The sequence below is a fragment of the Epinephelus fuscoguttatus genome, linkage group LG16 (genome assembly GCF_011397635.1).
Source record: "Epinephelus fuscoguttatus linkage group LG16, E.fuscoguttatus.final_Chr_v1".
NCBI classification, from domain to species: Eukaryota; Metazoa; Chordata; class Actinopteri; order Perciformes; family Serranidae; genus Epinephelus; species Epinephelus fuscoguttatus.
Genome location: NC_064767.1, coordinates 3,882,663 through 3,905,393, shown reverse-complemented (window position 1 = coordinate 3,905,393; position 22,731 = coordinate 3,882,663). Strand labels below are relative to the sequence as shown.

Genomic DNA, 22,731 nt, shown 5'->3' with positions numbered 1-22,731 from the left:
ATTACCCTCATTTACAAATGTATGGCTTTGTGACTGACCCATTAGCAAAACTAGTGGGAGCACAACCCAATGAATTATTCAGCACCTCCTTAAGGGTTAAAACAGGCGGAAAATATGCTTGTTAAGATCTCAAAGAGCCGACAGAATACACTTTTAAAGAGGTGAAAAATACAACGAGAAAAGAGGAGAAAAAGAAAGTTGCTGCAATTTTAAGAAAAAGTAAATATTCTGAGTTTCTTCTGTAAAAGAGAAACTATGAATTGTAAAACATACGGCGGTATACGAGTACACATTTCAAAGACAGAGCAACAAAAGAATAATTTCTCCTCCAAAAGATAGAACAATATGTTACTGACGAAACATCATGAATTATTCAGAGCCTCCTTAAGAGTGAAAACATGCGGAAAATACACTTGTTAAAAGATTTGAAAAAATAAATAAAAAATACTAAAGGGACAAAATACATTTCTTTACATTTAAATAACACAAAAGGTCTGATGAAAAATAGAAGAAAAAAAGATTATTTACTAGAAAACAATGAATAATTTAAAGCCTAATGTAGAAAATATGTTTCTGTTTGGGTTATATGTTGTTTACAGCTTTTTCTATGGACATCTGACACCCTTTTCCCATACTCATGTGCTGGCTTGGTTTGTTTTGACTCGGCACGTCAGGCCAGCACAGCAGGGAGCTGCATTTCCATTACAACAGGGCTACCCACTTGAAGGTGTGATGGTTTGTCTCAAGTGACCCATGACTAAAAAGTCTCCCATTATTCTGTTGCAAGTGTTTTTGCTTCCTCTTTTTTAATCACGCAGCAGGGCAGGTAAAAGACGTTTACCTGCTGGAGGTGAGCTGTTTGCAGAGGCGCAGTAAGAGTTTGTTATCTTCATCAACATCTCACTGTGGCTGTTTCTGCTTTGACTCTTCCTCCTTGCATTATTAGTTTACTTGTTGAGGGGGTTGGCCATGGCAGTCTGCGAGACATTAACCCTACCTGCCTGGAAGCAGGCGGGCGCGCTTTGGGCCGTACCCCGGTGCAGCTCGGCATGGTAAAACTGACAAACACGAATCGGTGCAGCTTGGTTTGAGAAAGGGGGTATGAGAGTCCCGCTGAGGACGATTTACATGTCAGAAGGAAAATATATTTGATGTCACAGCAGTCACACGGGTGTGTTGAAGAAATGTTACATGCCTTCCATAAAGAGCGCAGATCAAAAATCCTCCTGATGATTACATGACTCACTGGCCTTGGAGAAAAACGTAAATCAATCAAAAACAAATCCCTCCTCCGACTCCCTCCCTCCTCGTCCTGCTCTCCCCCCTTCCCCCATCTGTCCTTCTCCACCCTCTTTCCATCCACCTCTCCCCATCATTTTTTTTTTCATCTCCATCCCTTCTCTTCCTCAAACCTTCGATCCCTCTCTCTGTATCCATCCAGGCGTATATAAGTTAGTGTGGCAGGCCTGGTTGGTGTCTTTGTGCATCACTGCTTTAGACTAACAAACCCCCACCCAGTACCCTCCTTTCTCTCTCTCACTCTCTCTCTCACACACACACACACTTAAAGACACAATTTCTAAAGGCCGAAGAACTTTTTGAGAGTCATGCCAGATGTTCCAAGCTTTATATTCATACAACAACATCCTCTCCTCCTCTTTTTTCCTCCCCTGTCTCCGTTTGCTGCTATTTTGTCCCGTTTCCTACTTTTTCTCACTCATCTGGCCTTTTATTCAGTTTTTCCTACTTTTTATAGAACCTCTTCTCCCTCTCTCGTCCTTGTATTCATCTTTTATTGCTTTTAAAACCTCCTCATTTATTCCTCTTCCATTTTGTCTCCATTGTACTCTTTGTCACTTGCATCCTCCACTTTTCTCCCCCTTCCTTAATTTGTTTGGATGTTTGTACGCCACCCTTCTTTTTCCCTCTCCCTCTTCTTCCCAGTTCCTCCTCTCTTTCCCGTCCTCTCCCATCCCTTTACTGTCAGCGCAGCTCTGCATTCTGTACAGTCCATTCACTGGCGGCTCAATCAGCTCCAAACATTAAAAGGAACAGTCGAAGGCACATTCGTTCTCAATTATTTCCTAATAGTCTGGATATGACAGATGTGCCAAAGTTTTTTAACATCCACATCCTTCCTTTTCCACTCTATTCCATGTCTTCCCCCTCGTGCTATTCCATAAATCTATCATTCATGCTCATTCTGTGGGTCTTTCTTGATTTAAATTACTTAAGACTCCTTTCTTTCATGCTTTAATTTGATGGCGTGTTTCTTTATTAACCATCTGCATCCCTATCCCCCTCCTTTTTTCTCATTTCCTCTCCTTTCTTTTGCATCTTTTCTTGCTTTCCCTTCCCTCCAAAGTACCCCCACATCCTCCTCCTCCCTCCTCCACCCTCCCTCCCTCCCTCCCTCCCTGTCATTCTCTCTAGAGGCCTATTGATTCGCCACTGGGGCTCTCGTAGCTGTCAGAAGGAGATGGGATCCTCTGATGTCTCCAACCACGATAAACAAATTCTATGTCCCCCACAAAACTCTTTGGGAGACAAAGCACACACCCACATATACTTAAATGGAAAACAGATGGGAGACAGGGAGAGATGATCAGGAGAGAGTGATGGAGGAAGAGAGAGGGGGAACTGATTTGCACACCTATTCATTTTTAACGTCTCCTGGGGTTGCGAGCGGAGGCTTTATTATGGCAGCAGACTTTATTTATCTCTCCGCATCTCTTTCTTTTTTTCTATTTTTGCCCCCCAAATGCCTTTTTACCTCTCCCGCTCCCATCGAACCATCTTTTCTTTTTGCATTTTCTTTTCCTGAAGCTAAATTTTTCATACTATTTTAGTCATTTCTTCACAGTGACTTCATAAAAGGCAATATTGCACATTGTCTCTCAGCACGTCTTTCTTATACTTCATTTCATCCCCTGAACCATTCTGAAACCCATCAGATCTCTACTCATTAGCGTCCCCTTCATTAGCGTCCCCTTCATTAGCGTCCCCTTCATGTTCCAACCATCCCTCATCCATCCTCAGTGTCCATTCTGCATCCTTCAGACTTCCTTTCTCCATCTCTTTATCCATCTATCCGGCCAACTTGTTCCTCAGTCTACCCAGTCTCCCCTCCCTGCCAGCATCCACCCGTCTGTCTGTCCCAGCCTCCCTCCATTCATCCAAGTATTGATCAAACTGTCCAGTGATATGTCACTGTGATTGACAGCTACTAATTGGCTTAATCCCACCCCCGGGGGCTCGTAGCTCTCTGGCTGATCTGGATACAGCTGTCCCATTGTCCAACAGCTGACACCATGACCCTCGGGAGCCACGGAGGGACACAGAGAGAAGAGATAGTGAGATGGAGAGAGGGAGATGCATTCATTTTTAAGACACAACTTTTATCTTTGTTGGAATAACATATTCCTGACGGTCACATTTAAGTAGAAAGGCATGATTTCAACAAGTTGAAGATAGTTTTAACCCTTTGAACTCAGCAATGGAAATGGTCCACCAGTGCATACGTTAGTATTTTTGCTTGTTGTGATGTCATTTCTTGGAGTATCCTCAAATGCTTCATATCCCTAAAATCTGTACAGCCTGAGCTAAAAGGTTATGTGTGTCAATAAACCATAATAAGTGAGAAAAGTATTGAAAATGTGTCCTTAAAAAATATTGTGAATAAAAAATATGATCAGATTTTACAAAATGAAGTTAGATTAATCGTCCATTCCTGCGATTTGGCACCATACTTAAAAAAGCGTAATGACGTCATCACAAGCACAATGTGATGACACAGAGGACAGAAGCTTTGTGCTGCGAAAAGAATAAATGTTACAGCTATCATGGTTTTTATTTTAGATCCATACAGGGATATGCAAACAACGATCGACCTTGGCCATTATTGGAAATACGAGTGTAATCAAGGTGAAGTACCTTGTTTGCACCACACATAAGATGAGGTAATGTGAGGTCATGGTCTGATAAAAAGGAAGACAAAGGCCTTAGCTTTCTGCTGCAAAAAGAATGAATGCTGTAACCATTATGGTTCTTTCTTTAGATTGATTTGAACAGGATCATGCAAACAGTGATCTCCTGCAGGCGTCCACAGGAGATCCATTTTCAAAGAGTTAATACATCTTGGTCAATAAATCATGAAGCTGTTATTAGTGTTCCATGCTAACAATTGCAGAGAACAACATCAAGAGCTGGAGGAAGCTAGTTTCCAAAGGAACTTTGAACATTTTTGCTTCTACACAGTATTTTTGATGTTAATTTCATGTAGTATGAAGTCAAAACAGTCTGTGTTTGCCTTTAAACATGGCAGCCAACTACTAAAATGAAGGTGGTGGGGGGTAGAGTGAGTAGAGAGGTATGTCAGAGTTGGAGAGACTGAGGTTGATGGAGACCTCTGTACCTTTGGCAGCAGGTTTTCATCAAGTGCTTTGACAGACGGATCTGGCTCAAAGGTCAGCGCTTCCTCAACTGCAATATATGTGCATCAACAACCACGTGTCCAGTCAAAGTGTCCTTGAGCGAGACAGTGAGTCGCTTAGGGTGAGATGGAAAGGAGTGGAGGAGGAAGAGAGAAGGAGGGAGACGGTCGCCCAAGAGATGACAGAAGCAGCCCTAAGCAGACCCAGATTAGCTTTGCTCTATTGAGGAGGCAAGGGGCAGAACACAAGGTCTTAGTGGATGCCACTAAGCCTTTAAAGACCTCCCTTCAGCCTGGGATGTACCCCCCCCCCCCCCACCATTTATCCAGTAACTGACACACACCATTTACATTCACATTAGCCCATGGAGACCTTAGTGGCCGAACATTAAGGCTCGCAGTCAGGTCATGATCTGCTCACCTAGACGTCATTAGTGGTTTTATGGCTCCAAAGCAGTTTTTATTCAGAATGATAAAGTGCAATGATGGGTTTGATTTCAAAGCAGTATGTGCATCATCAAACGCTTTATTCCTTTGAAAGTCAAGACCGCGGGACCGCTAATAACTTCATAAATACTTAATAGTTCTTCTCTCATGTCAGCTGTTCAATGTTGGACATCTTATCATGGAATAGAATATAAAATTAGGAATGAGAAAATAAAGAAAAAAAGGGACAGAAAGACATAGAGGTCTTGTTTTGTGGTTGTACAAGGAACAAGCATATGTTCAGCAATATGATTGGATCCTCGATTGATTTGACCTTTGATCCTGTCACTGACACACCAAGTACACAGCTTCATATAATGCTCGCTTGAAGGGCTTCACTTCAACATGGTATTGATCCGTATGGGACATGTGTATTTGAAGCAAATGTCTCGGCAACTTTTGACACAACATGTTCAGTTTCATGAGTTGTACCAGAAAAGTGGTGAGAAACTTATCTTGAGCTAAACTGATACACAGAGATGAATGGCTTCCAGTGAGTTGACGGGAACAGGGGGTTGAAGTAAGAGGGAGGAATTGATCAGCAATGTTGCGGATCATTACACCTGCCATGCATGTGTAATGATCCTGATTACCGCTCTGAATTGTCCTCCCCCCCCCCCCCTCACCCCCACCCCCCCGACAAACACTCCACTCAGTGACAAACTGGAGGACACAAGGGTCATTGTGCCAAAACCTCCTCCCCTGCAAAACGATACCCTCTCCTCACCGCCTCCATTCTCCTTTCCCCCTCATCCCGCTCCGAACCAATGCAGGGACGTGCTGGATACTTGATAATAACCCCCCTCTTCCTCCACTGCATGGCTGTTGAAGCCAGATCCCCTCCTTTCTTTCTCCAGGTTGACACAGAGGGCCCTTTGTTGTCCTGAGCTGCAATCACATACCTCAGTAAACCTCTGTTGTTCTCAAACTTTCCTCGAACCAAAGACCCTCATATGAATCACATATCTTGACAAAGGTCCCCAAACTGATGCAAAAACAGTGTTTGTGCCCTTATTTTATTTTTTTATTTTTTAAATTTGATTGGGCCTAATGCTTAAGAGTTAGCAGTAAAACACATTTTGATATATCAAATTAGCAACGTGTAAAATGGCTTAAAACAATTTATTCTTTATTATACCATGAGCTGCACTGCATCCCATGAGGATCCCAAAACCTTTACAAGAATATGTGCAAGGCCAAAGAAAAAAAGGGGGAAAAAAGACATTGAAGCTTCATCTTGCAGTTGAGAGTTAATATTTCAGACCTGAGTTCTCAACAACAGCAGCAGCACTGTGTGGTAAAATGTCCTTAGGAGAGCGAACCTGTCCCTCTCCACTCTGTAAGTAGCTGGGAATGAGTGCAGCAGACATATACTGTGTCTGAAGGATAAACACAAAATGGAAACCCTCACAAATGAGAGGAGTTTTCTCGCCTCCAAATGTCACAGCGAGATATTTTCTTTGATATATTTCTTTTCATGTGGAGAGTGAAACCTGATGACACGCAGCTCTTATTGCTCTAATCTGCTCTTAAAGATCGGTGCGTTGCCTTGTTGAATAAAATATTAGCATTCTCTGTGAATAAAACATAAGGACGATTTTCTCATATGAAAAAGGTCAAAACAACTGTCTAGACAAGCGGTGATGTATTTACCTGCGTGCGCGCACACACACACAATCCACACACCTTAGTACGACTATAACAGTAAATTTGTAAGGACTTTGCTCACTTCACAAACTCCTAATCCACACTCGATCCTTCTGCACCAAACTTAAACTCAACTTGATGCTTCATCTAACTTAAAAACACCTTGTCTGATCTTTGGAGTAAATTCTACATCTTTGTCTGGTTCTGAAAACATCTGGTTCTCATGAAGATAAGAACACAAGGTGAGATGCTCGATTAAACTTACTCACACATGCGCACACAAACACACACACACACACACACACACACACACAGAGCCCAGGGTGAAGTTGCACATCTCACCTTTAGGTGACGCGTACACATGCAGACAGACTGCCTGAAACGACTTTTATTTGTCGCCGTGGTGATGCTCATGCTCAGGTGCACGGGCATGTGTGCACAAACACACAGACTACACACTGACCTTGCGTGGTCAGCTTTAGCACCAGTGTGTGACAACACATGCACGGGCACATTGGAGTGACATGTGCATACACACACACACACACAAACACACACACACTGACCTTGTTTGTTCAACCTTGCCAGCAGAAAATAAACAGTGTTGATGGCACTTGCTTTCATAACATCACAATGAAAGTAAACATGGTGGCGACAAATTTGATGTCACTCCACATAAACACTGAAAACACATACAATGTATGAAAATGGCTCAAAGCAACTTGACTAGATTTAAAAATAACTCTGACTCGACTCTCTGCATGCATTTCTAATGAATTGTACTGACAGCCACTGCCATATTATAGTTCATTAACAGCAGAGACATGTAGAGCATGGTAAAGAATGCAGTGCCTTGAACAAGTGTTCACCACCCATGGTGTTTTTCCTATTTTGCTGCATTACAACTGGCAATTTCAATGGATTTTTATTTAGATTATTTTTTGTAACAGACCTAATAAATTGGTAATACATTTGGTGAAGTGAAATGAAGGGGGAAAACAAACAAAGAAAACAATAATAAAAAAAAATGTTTTATAAATACTGGGAAATAAATTAAAAAAAACAACAACTTGGTTCCTTTCAGAACAGGTATATATATATATATATATATATATATATATACATATATACACAGATCACTCAGAATGTTGGACTTTATTTAATTTCCTTCGCTTTTGCTGGAGATGCCCCCTCTCTCATGCACCTCTCTTTTGTGGGGTCCCCCAAGGGTCAAATCTGAGTCCCCTTCTATTTACAATATCAGGCTGTTTTCTGACAAAAAGCACCCAAATTCATACATATCCCACATATTTTTGCAATTCTGCAATTAAGTGACCAATGCGCTGACGGCGGTAAACAAGGAAGCAGTCCGGAGCACTTGTAAGGTGGCAGGTTGAGGTTGTGGACGGGTCACAAAAAAGTGACTTTCGCCCGGGACTGTCCCCTGGAGAAAGAAGTTCCGACATGAAACTACTTACAACATAGCTTATATTATATCGAGTAACTGGGTCTAAAAAACGTAATTAGTAACGGTGATGTGGCTTTAGATTTGTTTATCTCGTCTTTGTCAACAGTCCCTTCTCTGTTTTGCTTTGAGATGCGTACTCCTCTCATGCACCTCTCTTTTGTGGCGTCCCCCAGGGGTCACATCTGGGTCCCCTCCTATTTACTATATCAGGCTGTTCTCACAAATTCTCTGTATGTTTTCCTATGAAAAGCAATGGTCCCCAAATACATACATATCCCATGTACTTTGAAAGGCTATAATCATGTGACCCATGCGCTGATGGCAGTAAACAATGAAGCAGTTAGAGTGCTTGTAAGGAGGCAGGTTAGGGTGGTGGATGGGTCACAAATAAACAGACTTTCGCCTGAGACTTCTTGCCCATTTGAACTTTGAGTCATCTTAATGTATGTCCTCACCATGTTTCTTTTCCTAGAACTAACCACAGTAACTTTTAATGCCTATACTTGACCTCCACAACTTAAATTATGTAACCATAAGGATGTAACATCATTCACGGGGCGTTGAATTGGTATCACTAGGTCTTTTTTAGGGGCTTCATAGCAAAGGGATTGAATGCATTTGCATGCACCACTTTTCAGTCTATTTTTTTAACATTTAACAACAAATATTTAATTTAAACTTCACCAATTTGACTGTTTTGTGCAGGCACATCACAAAAACAAGGTTGTAATGCAGTGAAATAGGAAAAACCCTTTTGCACTGCATTGTATCTGATGATAAGCACTCTACAGCCGGCATGGATTTGTTAGTGTTATCCAGAATCATAAAAAATACTACCTGTCACAGTTGAGTGAAGGTGTTAAGGTGTTACTCATATTCACACCTGCTAAAATACAAAAAGACTGACACCACATCTTTCACCACTCACTCACATACTCGAGATTTAAAGAGCAGAATCAACTCTGTTTTCAAAATCCTTCCCTTTGAATTTCAGCCTTTGATTATATTTCATGTGTCGATTAAAAGCTGAGTCAAGAAAAAGTGTCAGTGTCAAGATCTGCTTTGTATTCCACTTCTCTGTATTTACAGCTGGAGCCTTCTATTAGGAAATAACAATTAGCCGGTCCTGAAGGAGGCTGTATCTGTCATTCACCGCTTCTGCTTTCACTGAAAAGGTCAACGCTGTCACAGCTGCAACTGAAACCTAAAGAGACGGTGGAAGCGGGAGATAAAGGCGGACAGAGAATGAGAAATTGAGACGATTCTGAAGAAGTGACACGGAAAAGATAGAGAGGAGAGATATACCAAGTAAAACTTACAGGACGGATCAAAAGGAAGAATAAAGAGGCTGCTTTAAATGCGTGCTGCTCTACAAGTCTCTGAGTCATGGTCAAGGATTAAGGCACAGAGCCGGCAAAGAGTCAATCCGTCCGCATGGAAAAAGTGAAATTAATACTGTTCAATGAAGAAGCAGCAGTCACATTCAATCATATTACACCATTACAAGTGTCACGGTCAATGAAGCATGGCTACAGAGGGAGACGGAAAAGCATCAGAGGGACAGAAAGAGGAGGACAGATGCTGAAAGGCAGTGTGGGAGTTAGTGAGAGTGATAGCAGGGAGAGCGATGGGACAGCAGAAAAATACAGAAACACATATATACACTGAGAGACGGAGGGAGGCGAACGGAGAGAGAAGTTATTATGGTAAAGAGGTCAACCTCGCAGTAATGCTCTGTCTTGTAGAAAAGAAAACATGCCTTTTGTGTGTGAGCTATGTGTGTGTGCGTGTTTGTCAGAGTGCACTGTTATCTCGATTTCTCTCCCCGCGTATGTGCATGACTCATCATCTGCCACTACACCATCACATCATAAAGTGCGCACTCTTGTTTGTGTGTTTAGTGGAGAACTACGACAGCGGTTGGTTATATAATCTCAAGGCCTCTTCTGTGGTCACAGAGCGTGCGAAGGTACACAGAAGACAATGAGGCGACATTGTCTTTCAGAGCACACCGTCCAATCTGCAGAGCTGAAATAGTGTTTGGAGAGTGGCTCGTTAGTAAATACACTTATTATGTGGTGAGAAAATAGATGATTCTGGTACCTGTCTGATGCTTAATTTAGCAAACATCATATTAAATGATAGTGCCATAAAATAGCTATTAGTAACTATGCCATGCTGTGTATTTATGACTAAATTAAATAAACTATTTAGTATATCTGTCATAAAGTTTATTTTTGGATTTTTTTTTACATGAGTAACTATGTTCTGTCTGTTGACAGCAGAGCAAAACTTAATTTATACAGCATATTTCATTCAAGGTGGAATCACAATGTGCTGAGCAAAGTGCAAGGTAGAGGTGGCAGGCACAGAACAAAGGCAGCAGCTGACCTCAACAGTGAATAAAATCTGTTGAAATGAAGAGTAAAATCTTTCTGAAATATTAATTAAGTTGAAAAATAAACCAATAAAAGATACAAAGGCACGGGAGCCAGCGCAGATAAAAACAATGTTGAAATTAAATAAAATAATAGTACTAAAAGTAGACCACTAAAAGAAGATAGTACACATGGATAAAAATAAATAAAAGAACTAGAAACAAAATAAAATATGGTAAATAAAAGATGGTAACACACAGTAAACAACACAACAAGATAAAATGAAAGATAAACCGATGAATCAGTAAAAGTAAAGACACATCTGAGTTAAAACCAACAATAAATGGATAAATAAACTATAAAATAAAATCAATGCATGGCTAAAAAGGAATGTCTTTAATTTAACTAACAGATAATCTTGTTGGGGCATTACTGATCTCACCAGGGAACATGTTCCAGCGGCTTGGAGCATAAAGGCTAAAGGCACCTTCACCAGTATTCGTAGGGACTTGGGGAATAACCAGGCAACCTGTTCCTGATGACCTTTAGTGGTCGAGCCGGCACATAGCTCACAAGCATATCAGAGGGATATCGGGGTGCCTGACCACCACTTAATGCCCTAAAAACAAGCAATGCAATTTTATTTGGAATTTTAACAACCCTCTGCAGAGAAAAGTGGGCTTTGAATGTTTGTGCAAACCAACAATTTGTTTAATTTCCAAGTTGTGATGTCATGGAGACTTTTAAACTTTACACTGGAACAACACTGTGGTTAATGTGTGGTTAGGTTTAGGCACAAGACCACTTGGTTGTGGGTAGGACAAGATCATGTTTTGGCTTAAAATACCCAGTTTTGGGGGACATAAGCCCGCTGGAAAAGCAGTGAAATCGACAAGTTTATGTGCTACTTTCGAGCAGGAAACAGAGCGATGGCTAAGTACACGACAACCACTTTTGTGGCACTATGCCTGCTGGAAACACAACAGCAGTTCGTGACAAAACAGCCATGTTTGGTGCCTAAAAATGCGCAGGAAGGAAATGCAGCTGGCTAAATCACAATTGATTTTGTTGTATATTGGTTTTAAACAGTGGTCTAGAGTTTGGCAGGTGTTTTGCCCAGGTGTCAGTATTTATGGTTTGCAGAAACACACAATGCCAACATTTTCTTCCAGAAACTGTGCTGGGGATAAATGAAGACGAGAGAGGGGAGATGAAGATGAGCGAGGCATACTGAAGAGGACGGGCGGAGGAAAGATGAAGAAAGAGGACGGGAGGGGAGATAAGAAGAGAGGATAGGCGAGGGAGGAAATAGGAGAGAGGGAAGGAGGGAGAGGACGAGATGGGAAAGGATGAGAACTACTCGATAAGTCCCAGCATGATCAAAGCATTACTTTGACATCAAGAGCGGGCCTTGCCAGCATGCTGAGTGGTTAATGCTAGAAATGCACATACACACTCTGAAACATTGGAATATGTGTGACTAAGAAGTCTCTTCTCATATCCATCCAAGTGATGCACACAGAAAGATAGACTGCATTTCTAAAAACAGTTTCCTCCCCACGGTTTGGTCTCATAACTGGACAAAAACATGAATTGTGATCGTCTCCATCCCGTGAAATTCATTTGCTTTCAACACAGGTGAATCATGGGTAAAAATCCCATTACTTCACACCCACTCCTACTATACCATGATCTACTTCTCTCAGTCGGACTGTCATAACAAGCTCCGTACACCGGCAGGAAGGACAAACAAACTGTTTTCTGTCTTGAAAAATTGGTTGCTGTGACTCAATGTTTGTGACATTTCTCAAAATAATCCCACCACTAAAATTATTTTACAGGTAAATCAGTCCACATGTTATTGCCATAACTCTTGTGCCTCCTTGGAAGCACTACAGGAAACACTGAAGGCTTTTCTCTGCAGCAAACACTGTAGGAAATATTCAAGAACGCCTCTCTCACAATGGGAAGCTAAAGATGCAAAATAAATAATGTAGCGACAACACAAAGCAGAGATGGTAAGCATGGAGATTAGGCCATTTGTTTCCAGAGAGAAAGTTTTCACAAACAGGCGCCAGGGCCCCTCCTCTCACCATGACATCGGACACCACACATCATAGCAATTTGTCGTGCGTTCTGCCCTCAAGCTGTATGTTAGTGTTCATTATGCAGCTATTCCTGTCCTCAGTGCTCCGCGTCACTCAATTTAATTTCTCACTTTCTTGTTAGTCGACACTGTGGAGAAACAAAGGGAATACATACAGGCATGACGAATGTTCATGAGCAGACGGAGGTCACACTCGAATGTTTTCTTTTGAGCCAACAGGACGCCATTTTAAAAAATTTAAACTATCTATCAGCGTGTTTGTCTACTTGTCTCCTCATCCACCCCGATGATGCAGAGTCCTCTGTCTAACCCTGCTCATAATCAGATAAGCTCCATGCAGCATTTGCTCTTTTGGCTGACCACTGAGGCTGTGTGTGTGTGTGTGTGTGTGTGTGTGTGTGTGTGTGTGTGTGCTGCAAAATAAATTCCGTTTACAGGTGATACACACCTGTTTGGAGCCGATCTATCAGCCACCAGCAGGGAGAGAACGCACACACATTCACACACATGTGCAGTATGAATGCATGCATGTGTAGACACTATGCAAACAGAAAGACACACACACACACACACACACACACTGTAACTTGAGGCTATAGCCGTCTGTCCATAGAGTTCACCTTTACGAATGTGTTCCATCAGCAAAATTAACTCAGTACAATTAACATAACCATGTTAATTATGATAATCAACAACACACCGCCTGGAAAGACACACACTTAATTGTGTGTGTGTGTGTGTGTGTGTGTGTGAGAGAGAGAGAAAGAGAGAAAGAGAGATACACATACTGGCAAGCTTAGTGGAGAGAAAGGAAGAAGGATGGAGGTGATCGAGAGAAAAAGAAAAAGTAGACGTAAGAGGTGAGATGATGGACAGAAAATACAGTTTTAAAAATTATAATTAATAATATAAGGGTTGCCACTGTCATGGAAAAGTCATGGAATTTCACAATCACATTTTCCAGGGTTGAAAAAGTCTCGGAATAAGTCAAATTCATTGCAAGTTTTGGGGAAGTCATTGAATATTGTTTTGTTTAATGACATTGATACAATAATCATCTATGGACAACCTTTGCTCTGTAGCTGTCGACTTAATCTAGCTCTAATATGTGACAACATGTTGGTTACCATCACGTATGTTTCGTCATTTTCTCCCTTTGGTGTGTCACTCCTGTCCTGAATGCGTGCTAGCTGAAATTACGTCTGAATCTGATACGTTTGGAAAAACGCCAGGTCCTTGAGAAGTCATGGAAAAGTTTTGAAACAGTCTCCATGGAAATGTGTTGGAATCCTTTAGTTTGTTCATGTCATTCATCAAAGAGCAATTTGAGGACATCACTTTGAGTCCTCGGAAGTTGTGATGGACATTTTTGCTGTTGCAATGGTTGAAAAAAAGTGTCCCAAGAGATTAATCAATAATGAAATGAATCTTTGGTTGCAGAGAAAAAAAAGGGGGGAGAGGATGAGAGGAGTAAGACAGTAGAAAGACAGACAGTTATGAATGACCGCTTCACTGGTGGATCCAAAGGGGAGAAAAAAAACACACTGTTAATTATTATCCTGAATAATGAGAAGCAAACGACTCATTAAATCTCTCCTTGACCTGCACGCGGAAACCAGCCTCTGTTTCCTCCTTCCTTTCTTTCTCACTGACTCGACTGCAGAGAATCTGTCAAACCAGAAGCCTTTCAGCTGTGAATTATTAATTGGCATTAAAACAAAAGCCCCCCAAAATCACTGACCCTAGTGCTGGAGCACGTTTGTATCAAACTGATGGAATAAAAAAATTAAAAAGCTCCTGAATTTCATATGTGAGATGAACTTTGTTGTTGACCTTCATCACATATCCCTCCGCGCTCTCTCTCTCTCCTTCGCTGTGTGTCGGTGTCTCTCCCTGCTGAATTCTGTCTAGCGAAGCAAAAAGGAATAAAATATGCAGTTAAAATTGGTAGTAAAAAAAAACAACCTTGCTTTTCTTTCTCTCATGTGACCGGCGTCATGAGACCACAAACCACCTGACTGCACCTAACGACTGTCACAGAAAACAAATTACACTGGATTACACAGATATGCTCTCTCTCTCTCTCTCTCTCTCTCTCTCCCTCACACTCACACACAAGCAAAAATCGACACAGTATATACACCTGCAAAAATCACATTTGCTTCCGCACACAGGCACGTGGAAGAGATAGCTTAGGCACACATATACAACCACGAGGTGCTCTGGTCAATATGGCTCTGTATCTGATGTAATCAATTCTCATTCTGGTCAGATCAATATCCCCGTCAACGGCGTATTCCGATCATCAATAGCGAGATCGATGAAATCGCTCGTTAATCCTGAATTAACATCGATCTGGGCTCCACCGTTATCACAATTACACCACAGCCTCATCATGTGGCAGTAAATCCACACAGCCTTGTTCTGCACGAGCTGCACTCCCTCACGTCCCGTAGGAAAGGTCACACTAACTGAAGAGCAATATTCAGCTGCTCCTGGAGAACAACCGGCAGAGCTCCAACATTAAAAGCCAATGCATCTCTGCTGCAGCTCCAGGCGTTATGTTCTGAGGATGAGAGGCGATAAAAAGCGAATCAGTTTTAAAAGTCGACATTTAATTGATGCTGGAGTGTTTGTGTGCCGCCACGCTTCTCTCTTTTTTTGTGTTTAATTGCTCTAAGTGGTGTCCTTGTTGTTTTCTGGTATTATTTGTGGCGATGTTTCCTGTCTCCGACTCCTTCTGTGCATCCATCCAGCTCATGCTTGTGCTACTTAAAATGACTTCAATGTGACTTTCCTCATCAAATAATGAGAGCACGGGACGTATTCATGAATTACGCTGTCACTCGTTTGTTTCTGTGCCCGAGACTGAAAAGCATTTTCCAGCTTACTGACTTTAGCTTGATGTTTAATTTTATTCATGTTCTCTGTCCTTTCCAGGGTTACAGGGGCTGGATTGAATCCCAGCATGCAGTATGTTTAAAGCAGGGGAAGAAAACACAGATAGGTTATTCTCTCATATTTCAAAGGGACAGTTCACCCCAAATCAAAAATACTTAGTTTCCTGCTTACCTGTAGTGCTGTTTATCAACCTGGATTGTTTTCAGTGTGACTTGCCCCGTGTTCAAACTCAACTTTATTGTCCTCGGTATTGAAAACGCAGTGAAATGCTTGTGCTCAGCGGCACTCTGCACCTTACACAAGGGGCACACATCCTGAGACAACCAAAAGAAGCTGTTACTGAGACAGTGCTGTGTGGTTTAATGCTTCTGTAATGTTTGCTTTTTTTAGATGAAAGGAGCAAGAGCTGAGCATGAACGAGGCAGCTGGCATCCTTAATGGTGATTCTTTTTTCCTTCAATTTAGGAACTATTTTCTTTCTACCCAACTACACCTGCCAACTGCATCACTGCACAGAAGGAAGTGTGCATCTATTGCTAGCTCACCTAGCACTACTGAGCTAACCAACGCTACAGCTCAGCTGAGGCAGCTGCCATGTTCATGCTACTGTTGTGGCCGGGGAAAAGAAGCCAAATTTACATGCCAATTTTGCAACGAGAGCTCGAAGTGTAATCATTAGGATCTGCTAACATTTAGTCACTTCAGGCTGCATTTCTATTGGTTGGTTAGTAGACGTAGGTAGGGCTGTGCGATATGACGATATATATCGTGTGACAAGAGAAAAATGTCTGTGGTTCAATATTTTGCTCTGTCGTTTCTATTTTTGCATTATCGTTTTTACAGCAATATTTTTCGTCATTTGGAGTCTGTCCATCTTTTGCATGGATCACATTGATAAATTACTCTTCTTGGCTTTTTAATTCGCAAAGCTTTTACGGCACTTCCAGTAATATAACGAGTTTATATAACTCCGCAGTCTGAAAGAGCAGACAAGTGAGACAGCGAAAATATTCAGACCAAATCAGGTGGTGTGGAGTGCAGCCTCAGTGTAGAGTGGAGGTGTGTAGGGGTGTGGTGCAACTTTTTATTCATTGGATTAAAATGACCTATATCGTGATATGTATCGTTATCGGGATATGAAATGACCTATATCGTGATATGAGATTTTGGTCATATCGCCCAGCCCCAGACGTAGGTGGTAACAGCAGTCACACAGTGAGATGGTCATCCCAAATTTCTGACAGAATTTTATCCCAGGCTGTCTTTGATCACAGACCGTGACAACAGCCATCCTTGTGCCTTTCTCATTGTGCGACACAGGGCCACCATTTTAGAGCCAGTACCAAAGATATCACTACGTTTATTTCATATTTTGTCTGGGACAGCCCAGCCCCACTTGTACCTGCTTTTTCTCTCAATTTATTATTGTTTTTGTTGTAGAGCATTTATAACTGTGTTTTGAAAGGTGATATATAGACAAAATTATTATGATTTCTGGAAAGAGACATTGCAGTTGAGTTTTTCTGGTATGTTTTTTGTGCGCTTTGAGAACCTCATGCTGAGTGACATCTGATTTAAATTGGAGAGAAGGTAGACATCTCTATGGCCGATAGCGCCGACTCACAGCAACTCACACCAAAACTATCTCAATTGATAAACAATAAGAGGGACTGAAGATGACTTCAAATGTCCACCAGGAGACAAAGCTTGGACAATAAGACACCCTTTAAAGGCCAGGAATAGAAATAATGGGCCGACTTGTCTGAATGTGTGGGTAATTGAGTTTCTCTAGTTCATGTACTTTCATGTCGCTGGACTGCAGAGCGCTGGCGGACTAACTGAAACCACATGACCACAAGAAAAAGAAACATACAAAGCCCACGCTTAAAGGCCTCGGAAACTAAACCCAGGACATTATTCTGCCAGGAAACTGTGTCAACAACAGCGAACCACCTGTGCTTTCAGTCCTGCTCACGTGCACCCATACCCAGGAAACCAACCCCCCCTCCACCCTCTGCTCACCGTCCTCCCTCTTTTAATGCAAACAAATCAGCCACTGTCTTTTTTTTCTTTCTCCTCCTGAGAGAAAGTAAAGAGATTAGAGGTCGAAGACACTAATTACTGCCTCTGTCATTTAATCTGGTTGAGGCCGGAGTTATAATCCCATCACACTGCCACAGGAAATTATAAATCAGTGTACCATCTACCTGACCTCCCGGTATGTTGAACAGGGAGGGAGAGGAGGACAGGAAGTGAGGAGCTGAGGGAGACGTCAGTGCAGGAAGGGGTTGAGACGGATATAAAAAAGAAAGTGAAGAGCTGGGGTTTAACCAGTCGTCTGTTTTCTGACTTTGCTTTCTCTCGAACTCACGGACTGAGAGACCGGCCGGGGAAAGCAAAACAAAACTGAGCTGATTCCCTCAGCCCCCCCCCCCCTTCACTGCCGCTCCCCCTCTCTCCCCCTCTCTCTGGGAGGTAATGTGAATCTGAAGGTAACAGAAGCCAGTCACGGTGGACATGCTTATCCAGACAGACTAGACTTTTGTGTGTGTGTGTGTGTGTGTGTGTGTGTGTGTGTGTGTGTGTGTGTGTGTTTGGGGTGTGCAGATTGAATCCTGCATCCCTGGGGAGCCTAACTACCTCTCCATCTCTCTGACTGGCCCTCTCAGAGAAAAGGAGGGAGTGCTGGAAAAACAGAGAGAAAGAGATTTGGAAAGAATTAGAAAGAAAGAGAGGAAAAAAGAGAAAAGAGAGCAGAGCAGCCGTCGCTGCAGCAAAGCCCAACAGCTCCCTCTGTCGTCACCAAGAGAAGGTCCGCTCTCATTCATTCCCCTCTTTCTATCTCCTCTTTGAATTCTGTCTCCTCATCTTCAACATCTCCCTCTGTCTCTCTCTCTCTCTCTCCAGCCTCTCTTCTTTTCCTCCCTTCTTTCACAGTTTCAAAGACACAAGTTTACAATGCCACGATTCACGAGAATGGAGCAGCTGGCGCCTAATTAAATATAAATACAACGATTACAGTGTAATAAATTAATCCCTCTATCTCGCTGCCTCCTGGTGAGCTACGTCAGTAGTGTTTGCACTCAGTTGCCTTTAAACTCTTTGCAGTCGGCGAGGCTTTTTTCTTTTCTTTAAAATTTAGTCTTGCAAATTTGAGGAATGTGGAAAAATCAACACAACTTTGACCGTGACATCTTTGTAGCTCACAGCCAGCCAGAGTCAGATTTAGAAGATAATTTGCAAATGATTCATCTGCAAAGTCAGAAAATAGTCCCTTTGCTCGAAGATGAAACAACGAGGAAAAGAGAATAAGGACTGCAACTCAAATCAAGATGAAGCTGTTAACCTCACCAGGGCTTTAATTAAAGGATATGTTGACTCGGTACTATTGTGCTCTTACTGTACTCCCCACAAACAATGTAATCAGAGTGTGCAGCTTAACTTGCTCTGGCCTAGTTGTGTCTTTTCAGATGTTGCTGGAGGGAGGTACACCTTCACAGGTTTAATTTTATCTCTACAAACTAGAAGCTGCAGATGTTCATTGCCAGGTCCTGAAAGCACTTAGATGAATCCAACAAATCTGACGACATGTCTGTGTCACTTTCTGTGCCATTTCTTGGCTGAACATCAGTGAAATATCTGATACCTCACCCACCCCGCTTTCATCTGTCATCCAAGCCAGGTTTCTGTATACCGCTCACCCTAAATAGCACAAAGATGTACCGGCACAAGGGGATTCTGTGTTTCTGTCCTGCTTTTAAAGTATACAATCGCTTTCCCAGACACAAAACCGCACTTTTGTGGGAACTGGAAAAGGAGCCGTGAGATGTTCGCTCCCGAGAAAAACTGAGTGAAGACAAGTAGTGACTGGCTGCAGGTCTTGTTTCAGCTCAGATGGCAGTGGCTCTCAAAGAGTGAGACGAAATACAGTGCGGATAGAAGTCACGCTGTCCTCCTCTTCTCCCCCGCCTCCTCTTCATATTCTGATAGGAGTCATGCTCTTTTTTTTTTCATCTGGCTATGCTCCTCCGATCGCCTGCCCGGCTGTCTCTCCCCTTGTTTCCTCTCTCTTGCTGTTCTTCTTTCCTCTATCCAAACTGAAATACTGTTGCGAGAAGAATTAATTAGTGAATTAAGCAAACATCCTAAAGCACAAATTGGCCAATACTGTGGTGCTTTTTACAGAAGCCCTTCAGTGGAGCCACAGTGAGTAGGCTCTGATGTTAAGCCCAGTCGCAGAGCGAATACAAGAAGCAGCAATTCAACACAAGTAAAATTAGGGACATTCTTTTCTTGTGATGTGTCTTCTGAATGGCCACTGAACCACAAAGTAAACTCAGAGAACCAAAGAAAAGGGGGAATTCTGTGTTTCTTCTCGACAGTGTCGACCGGTCTGTAGGCTAATTAACAAAATGCAGGGGGCGAAAATAAACAGCACAGCGCTGTCTGAAACCACATAATAAGGAGATGTGGAGGAAAACCACAACAACACTGTTGCAACACTGGAAACAAGAGAGGAGTCAAAAAAAAAAAGCTTTTTGCCTGTGAGACTGGAGCAAAGCCTCAACAAGCTGGAGCCAGCACCTCTGAGGGGTCGCTCTCTGTGCATATCTCTCTCTATTGTTGACTGCAGACTTTTTTTTTTAAGGCACTGCAAGAAACAGCCCTGCAAACCAGCCTGGTGAGAACCCCCTGTCGAACAAAATACAACATGATTTTCTCAATGGCTCCCACAAGACTGGACAGAGACAGGGGTGAGGAGTGGGATGAAGAGGGGGGAGATGAAATGCAAAAGAAGGAGAGAGGTAGGGGAGACATTTCATAGCGCAACAGTGTGGGAGACAGAAGGAGAGAGAGGTGGAGAGTGAGAGGGAGAGAGATTATTGCCTGCTTGAGAGCAGCAATCTTGAGCTGTGCCATGAATACCAAAGACTGTACAGCCCTACAGTCAACGCCTCTCTCCCTCTCCTCTCTCTGCTCCCCCCTTGAAAACGCAGTGGAATTGCAGCTGCCCAAATTATACACCGATATCTCATTTACTCTTCATTGAAAACGACTCAGCAGCAGCTCAGCACTCCATGCAGCCATAATTATTCATATCAGACCGGCACTCACACTGACACTCAAACCAGCAGTGGATTCAGTAGATGTATGTGCAACAATTAAAGAAATGATCTAATGTGGCCCAACGGGGACGATAAGCCAAACGCACGGACCTAATTGAGTGCAGAAGGAGCCTGAATGACCCTTGGGGCAAGTGATCTGTATGCAATTTTTATGCAGTTTCACCAGAGCTGGCGCACACGGAAAGGGCAAGGACGCAGCTCTGGCTGAAGTATTCAAACGGACTGAATACTAAATGGTGTGGAGTCTTTAGGGATTCACGTTTCAAGATCTTAATTCCACAAACGATAATGAGCCCTGCGAAGAGAGGTCCACCAGAGAACAGCTGCGAAATAAAAGAGGATGAAGTTGATGATTTAAACTGTAAAAATGTCTTTATTAGCTGAGCGGGAGATGGCGGTGAGAGATGGGCCTTTATGAGTCAATTCAAATACATCTGTCACTCCAAAAAAAGTAATGACTGTTCATCTCTTGAATTATTGAAGCGCATCCCATTCGTTATGAATGATGCGATCAGACCGTGAAACACACACACACACACACACACACGCTGAGCCTGTGTTGACGGTGAGCCAAAGAAAAGTTGTGCGTCGCCGTTACGCGGAGGCGCCGGGAGGCACCGAAGACAAGGATAGAGAGCCTACACCGAGATTAGCCTCTATACGTGGCCAGACACACTCGCATGTACACACACTGTCGGACGCGCACACAACTGCACAAACCCAGACGCGCACGCACACACCAAAACGAGCGCAAAAAAATGCAGACACACACCGATACACACTGCGCTGGATATGTGAGAGGGGGGAAAATGCAGCCTGTGTTGTGTGAAAACCGCACAAATCCAACCGTCATCCTGTGGCCCCGAGGACCTGAAGAAAGTCTGCACTGTCACAGCCAGCAGCGCCACAAATCCACCCAAGTCCTCATATTTTACCATCGCTAATGCGCAAAGGCTCTGTGGGATTCTCTTAGCTCACTCCGTATTTGCTCAAACATAAGGACGTCCGACATCCTCTCACAGTGACCTTTTTATATGTGTAATGTCTGTGTGGCAGCCCTGTGTGTGGATTAATCCAGAGTCGAACCAGAATCTCCCCAGCATCCCGGGAACCGAGACATTTCCCTTCGCTCTCTCTCGCCTGTTTTACGCTCATTAAAAGCCTCTGCAGAGAGAGACGCGCGGACACTGAGGGGGGAGAGAGGCAGAGGGGCAGACCGGGGGAGAAAAGAGATGAATGGAACTGTGTTGAGGTAACAACAGCAAAAATCCCAGCCCTTTTTACTCAAGCGGTCCTTACCTTGGAAGTGGAAGTGGAAGTGAGAGACTCCGTGCGCAGTCCGTCTCTCCAAGGAAATTCCCCCAATACATACAAGCCAGCCGAAAACGATCACTTCTCTTAGCAAGTATTGCTTCTTGTATCAGATGTCCAACACATCCACTGATTGAAAACCCAGTTTTTTTCTGTTTGTGTGCGCTTGGAGAAGAGGTGGGAGAAAAAACCCAAAATGTTCTGTTTTTTTTTTTTTTTTTTTTTTTATCCGCTGGAGCGCAGAGGCAAAAACCAACCAAATGGGTTCAAAGATGAGTATTAATAATAATAATAATAATAATGATAATAATAATAAAAGAGCAGTAGTGCGTCTGGATTAAGGTTCCGAGATTGAAGTGATGAAGAGGAGTGGTGATGGTGGTGTGTGTCGGGAGAGAAAAGAAGGGAAATCACCGTAGCATCCCTCCCCTCCTTCGAGTATCAAATCCGGTACCGTCAGCGCCGTTTATCCGTCCTCCCTCCAAGAGCCTCGGAAGCGGTGTGAGGGAAAGTGAACAGGAGCGCAGCAGCAGCAGCAGCGAGAGAGAGAGAGAGAGAGAGAGAGAGAGAGAGAGAGAGGGGGAGGGAGGGTGAGGGAGAAAGAGAGGGAGGGAGGGAGAGAGAGGGATGTCGCTGCCGATGGAGGGCGTTGGAAACTAGAGTAATCCTCTCTCTCCTCTCACTTTCTCCTCTCCGTGTATTCAGTCCTGTAATCATATGATGTTTTGTTATTAAGACGATATTTAAACACCGTGTCATGGGATTGTGGGAAGAAGTGGCAGCACCATATATAAAATAACTGAATGCAATAAACTCAAAGATGGTCCCCTTTTGACTTTCAGGGATCTGAATCTCCAAAATTGATTTTAAAGTAT

General features: G+C 42.9%; 1 protein-coding gene across 2 annotated transcripts in view; it reads right to left on the bottom strand.

Annotated features, from left to right (window-relative positions):
* The window catches only part of cdh11 (cadherin 11, type 2, OB-cadherin (osteoblast)), a 137,036-nt gene extending 114,674 nt beyond the window's left edge, over positions 1-22,362 (bottom strand). The window contains exon 1 of one of the 2 annotated variants that reach the window (XM_049600516.1): positions 21,845-22,362. The gene's annotated coding sequence lies outside the window, so the exon portion shown is untranslated. The remainder of the gene's footprint in view (positions 1-21,844) is intronic. The other variant, XM_049600517.1, reaches the window with a different exon arrangement.
* Between the last annotated feature and the right edge of the window lie 369 nt (positions 22,363-22,731).